This window comes from Lepidothrix coronata, unplaced genomic scaffold, assembly GCF_001604755.1.
Source record: "Lepidothrix coronata isolate B3197 unplaced genomic scaffold, Lepidothrix_coronata-1.0 Scaffold7, whole genome shotgun sequence".
Taxonomy (NCBI): domain Eukaryota; kingdom Metazoa; phylum Chordata; class Aves; order Passeriformes; family Pipridae; genus Lepidothrix; species Lepidothrix coronata.
In genome coordinates this window covers 7,643,307-7,649,306 of record NW_016690187.1, presented here as the reverse complement: position 1 = coordinate 7,649,306, position 6,000 = coordinate 7,643,307, and positions in this window count along the sequence as shown.

The window sequence follows — 6,000 nt, the reverse complement described above, 5'->3', positions numbered from 1 at the left end:
AAGCTGGTCCCCTATCAAACAAAGCAAGCAGCAGAGATTAATTATCTCACAAATATTTTGGAGAATCAAGCAGTTCACCCATTTGTGCTGCTCCATTTCCCGTGTTTTCAGCTGAAAGAGCAGGCTGCTGTCTAAATTGATGGCATCCTTTTCAGCTGAGACCAGCTTAATCTATTTTGTGTTCTTCAAAAAAGGAGCTGCCTTTGTTGTCCCTTTTATGCACCACATTTCTCTATTGAAACAAAGCACTGGTGAACAGCATTGGCCTGACAGTGCCCGGGACTGGAGTCCTCAGGTCTGGCAAGGCAGCAGCAGTAGGAGCATTTAAGGTGTCCTGCTGGTGCAAATTCCACAGGATAAACTGATGCCAGTTTTTAGTTGTATATACTTAATTAAACTTGTACAAGGAGAAAATCAAATATGCAGACGAATTCAAATCACATCATCATCAGGAAGGAAACAACATTTTAAAAAGTCAAAATCAACAAATAACCAGTATTTCTGAAAATGAAAAGGAGAGAGACTGCCAGGCTGCCTGCTAGTGACTCCCACTATTCAGTCTGCTCTAGCAGTGCTTGCTTACTTATAGGCAAGGTTGCTTTTTAGTTGGTTCCTACGCATGACTGTCCACTTCACCCTTCTCTGGGAGGGTCTCTCTCCTCACAAAGACAGTTTAGCTGCCTCTGAGGCAGCTGCTGAACTGCTCCAGTTTACAGCCTTGCATATTCAGACAAATTGCCACTCATTTCTCTTAATATACTGTGCTGTAATGTGAAAAATGCTGAAAATTAACCCTTTTTACCAGCATTTCTCGTGCTAAAACTGTGTTTTAAAAACTGCAACAGATTTGCATCTGAGCAGAAATATTGCTTTTACTCTTACAAATATTCTGTTCAGCTGTCTCTGACTGCCCCAGCCTAAATTAGAGTTGAATCAACATTTGTTTTGTTTCACATAATGACAGAATTAGCTACATTTGTTCAAACTTCCTTGATTTACTACCTGATCTCATTATTTAGACTTCAGTATGTCTCTTCCTTCTGTTTTTTCTTTCTCAGATGGGGTGGAACTGAAGAACTTAGATTCAGTTCCAAGGAAAAGGAGAATGAGGTATATCAGCTGCGTGCTTCTGCCCCAAACAAAATGCAAATAGTATAGTACTGGCATAATGATAATTTATCTGCATGTAAACTATTAAATCACTCCCTTTCTGCTGTGGCTGGCCACCAGTGTGACACCACATGGTGGATGGTGCTCACCAGCCTGTGGTTAAATTCCCTGTTCACAGCTCTGTGGCTCTGGTTCCTCTTTTGCTGACTGTGATTTCCTCCTTCCTGTTTCTCCATTCCTTGAGGAACAGCAGAGGTACAATACAAATATGGTACAAGGACAGAGAACATCTTATGTTCATGGCATTGGCAGTCTCCTGTTGAAGCTTTCTGTGGCACAAGCTCAAAAAAGCCACTGCTGAATGTTCAGTTTGCCTCCATTGTGTGCCATGTAAGTGGGTGCTCAATCCCTCCTTGGCACAGCACAGGAAGAGACTATTAAATGCCTAATATCACCATGTGTTTTTGTTTACACTCTGCCTGATTCTCATCTAATCTTTTCTCATCATCTTTGAATGTATTCTTGAAGGTCTTCATTCTGAAAAATGAATTGTGTTTGTCCACTCTAGTTTTTCTAAGCTGTTCAGGTTACCTTATTGACTGAAAGCTGAAATAGTTGATCATCTTTTATACTTTCTCTCTTTAACAGGGCAGAGCTGACGACCATGTTCAAAAACTTCTGCAGTTTTTGTATGTTTAAAGAGAGAACATGCTGCCCACTAACCTTTTCCATATAAAAAAGGTCAGCTTCAAGTTGGAGATCTCTAAATAGGAGGTTTCAGTTGTGATCCATACTCTGAAGGCTTTTATCATCTTTTTCCTAGTTTCACTCCTATCCTTGTGTAATCTTTCAAATCCAGGCTGATCCCTGCCAATGGCTTGAGGTCCTGCAGGTTTCTCCCTAGCTCTAAGACCTGGGCCTTTCTTCTTCTGTGGCATGGCACTGAGGCTGCCTATAAGATGAGCTCATAAGCTGGTAGTGTATGGATGAATTGGTGAATGGATGCAGTGCCTTTTCCCCACGGTATGATGCTATAAAAATGGCACAATGCCTAAGTAGGCCTTAGAGAAATTGGCTACTTCAGAAAAACATCTTGGCCCACTCAAATATCAACAAAACTCCTCCCAGAGCATGAATTACTTGGTGTTGAATGACATGTTCGTGAATGTGTGTAGGCTTTCTTTTTTTTTTTTTTTTCCTCTGGTGAAAAAATGACTAATCCAAAGGTTATTGAAAGGGCTTATGCCTTCCCCCCCTTTTGTTGCCTAAACAGCTGCTTGTGAGTTCATGATTCAGCTGTGGATGTCCCACACCCATCCTTTACCCAGGGTAGCCAAAACCCCACCTCTTCTGTAGGTGGGGTTTTTGTTCAGGGGTACAGAGCAAAAAGGTGTGCTAATACATTAGTGTCAATCACATCTGAATAGCAGCTGAACTGGAGAAAGCGAGGACATCTGAAACACCCCTTATTCAAGCAGGTGTTTCCTTCTGTTTAAACCTTCCAACTCAATGAAGAGTCTTGAAAAAAATAGTTTCTACTTTTCCATTTTTCAAGGAAGCAAAGGATTTTTTATGTTCATTTTCTCAGCTGCTAGTCATACGATACTGTTCTTCTGTTGCCCTCATAAGCAGTGAGGTGAAGCAAGAATTATAACTCAAAGCTGTGCTACTATAAAGTGAAAAATAAATAAAAAAAAATCCCACAACTTTTTTTCTGCTACTTACTCAGTAAAGAAAAAGCACAGGTGTTTACTACAGCACTGCAATTCCTGCCAGCTTCCGCTGGAACTGGGAACTTTCTCATGTTTCAATAAAATTTCTTTGAAATGTTTCAAAATTCTTTTTACAGCTTAAGCTGAACACAGTACTCTACCTTCTCTTCTAGATGCATGTATGGTTGCTATTTCAGCCGCTTGTAAGTTGCTGTATCCCATCAATTAATTTTCCACATCTGATACCTACATCTCAAGGGCTCTCATGCTACATTAGGTAATTCTCAAAATCTGTTGCAGAACTTCATTCAAGGCAAGAAGATTTATCAGAAGAGTCTTTTCTTTCCACAACCTGTGTACGGGTTGCCCAAGAGTGTAGTGTTTGTCTTGAGCAGCAAGTTCCCTCTGTAGTCTCCCATGGAACCAATGCATAATAGAGCTCTGAGACACTTTGTCATGAAGACCTCTCTGAAAGTTTAAAGTACTTTGGCCACTTTATTTTGTATTACACTGTAAACTGTCTTTAAACTAATATGCCAGTGTTAAGAATTCTGGAAATGAGTGTCTGATGACATGAGGAGTATTACATTGATCTGGCATCTCACTCATTCTCGCAGATGCACTCGGGTATGTGGGAAGGACAGCTCATGGAACGACGAATGCTGCTGCTTTGGCTCAACAATGTGTAGACTACTTCCAACTACCACCTTATAGATCTGCTGGTAATTTTACTGGCATCATCTAGTTCTCTTTGGTGCCACAACCATATTACTTTTAAAATTGTGTTTCCTAAGTTTTCTTCTCAGCACTCTTACTTATCAGATAGGCTTTATATGATTAAATTAGACATATTTTTTGAAAATATGCCAGTGGTTCACTTCAGGAGAGTGAGAAACAGCAACCTCACAATCCAAGAGCACACTATGTTACTGCTGCTTTTTGTGAAGATTGCCATCATTCCAAGGGAGCCAGGGATTGCATGCAGAGCACTGATAGGAACTCAGCATTCTTACTGTAAGAAAAGACCCCTCTTGCGCAAAAACAAGGTGTCACCTTTGCTTTGCGTAAGACAAGGGCTCTCTATGGTTTCCAAACCATACCACCATGTCTCTACCATTACGAGTTAAATCTCCACCCACACACATACCTAAAAATTAATTGGGAACTTTTTTGAAATTAAGTTGTGAGGTGGTGACAAATATTGCTTATCAGATATTAGTTGAATTCAATTTTTCACTGGGAATCTCTATGACTAGGATCAAATAAATGAGCAATGGTCTCGTCATTGTTCCGTACAAGTGATTGTGATACAAAGAAACATTTTAGGAAAATCTGAAGCCCAGTTTAGCGGATTTAGTATTTATTTGCCAGCATTCAGCAATGGGGAAAGTTTTAGATAACTGTGACTTAAAATCCTCCCAGCTATATGCAGAACTTCAGTAAACAGTGTGAATGGAAACTCAGCCAAGATCCGTGTTTGTTTCCTGCAGACTGCCTCCACAGCATCAGACAGCTAAATGTGGATATGCATCAGTTAATCCAGAAAGTTGTATACAAATTATTCACAGGGGGCAAATTTAACTCCATAACCAAACTAACAAACTGCCAGAACAGCTGCTTATGTTGTAGTAATACCAAAAACCTAACCTAAGGCTGAGATCCCATTGCAACTAGTGCAATCACTGCCCCTTGGAAAATTACAAGCTATTTTCTAGTCAAAGTATACAAAGGGCATAAAATCAATTAACAATAGTGAGAATAAACGCAAAATAAACAGTAATAACACCTGGGTGGCTTTTATGTACTGCTTTTTATCAGTAGGCCTTACAGAGTTTGGTCCTACATTGTCACACAGTCCTTAGTGTATTTTCAGACCAGTCTCTCTAGGGAGATACTGTTATCCTTGGTTTATATATGGGGAGCTATAACTCCAGGAAGCACCAATATTGCACACAAGGTAGGGAACTGAACCAAAGTCTCACTGCTTGTGCACTCCATACTGCTCCCTGGAGAACTTCCTGCTGGTTGCCTAGTGAATGGAAAGGTATCACGTTGAAGTATCATGGGAGAAATAGGTCTCTAAGCAAGGTTCGAAAGAGGGTAAGAGCTTTATGAATTTTCATGTGATTTTATTTCATATACATAACAGATGTATGAGGAAGGAATGAACAAATAAATCAGCAATTATTGACAAAATGTCATTATGAAAATATCAGTCATCACATAGATACTAGCATTCCATTCAAGACTTCCAAAAAGCTGGCTGGTGCCAGTCAGCTGCAAAAGCTGATCATGAAAGTAGGTACTGTGTGACAACTGAGTAGGCTTCACCAGCGGGACCTACTTCATGTCACAGAGAAAAAGGTGGAATTAATCTGAGGTCATCTAGCCCACCTCCGTGCCCTGAACTGAACTGCTTATAATGATATAATTTCTGATAGATGTATGTTGTCTGTTCTTAACGCTTTCTAACTTGGCCTCTACTTAGGCAGACTACAACAGTTTTTCATTTTCACTGCCATTAGAAAGCAGTCTAATGCTAATACTGAAGTTACATCTTGCAGTTTGAGCTCATTATTTCTCGCCAACCTAGCTGGGACATGAAGGGCAGATTGATTGCTTCCTTTCACTTCATAGCAGTCTTTTACATATTTGAAGACTGATAACCTATCTTCCTTAGTCTTTTTTAAGGGACTCAGTTTGTTCAGCCTTTTTTCATTCCCTGATGGAAAAAAAACCCCTCTTATCATCTGTTCTCCTCTAAATTTTTTCCAGTTCCCACATCTGTTCCTGAGTGGAAATCTAAAGCACTCTGGTGCATGAAGGCAAATTCCTAGTAGCAGACAGCACCCAAGGCTGGCATGAAATCTGCACCTCCCCTTAAATCCCAATTCTTTTCCTTCTTCAAAGTGATGCTACAAGGTGAATCCCATATGTTCCCACAGCGCCCAAATACAGTCAGGACTGAGTTTTTGACAGGATTGACCCAGTGATGGCTATCCCAGATACAGAAGGGCTATATTCCCAGCAGTCAGTCAGCATTCATTTCATGGTGTGGGTTTATTGGGGGAAGCAGATCATCGGGAGCCTGGAGCATCCCTTCTAGGACTCCATGGCGTGGGAATGGCAAGTTATATAGGCAGAGACACTTGCCTCAGCAGCCTTGCACTCACCAGGG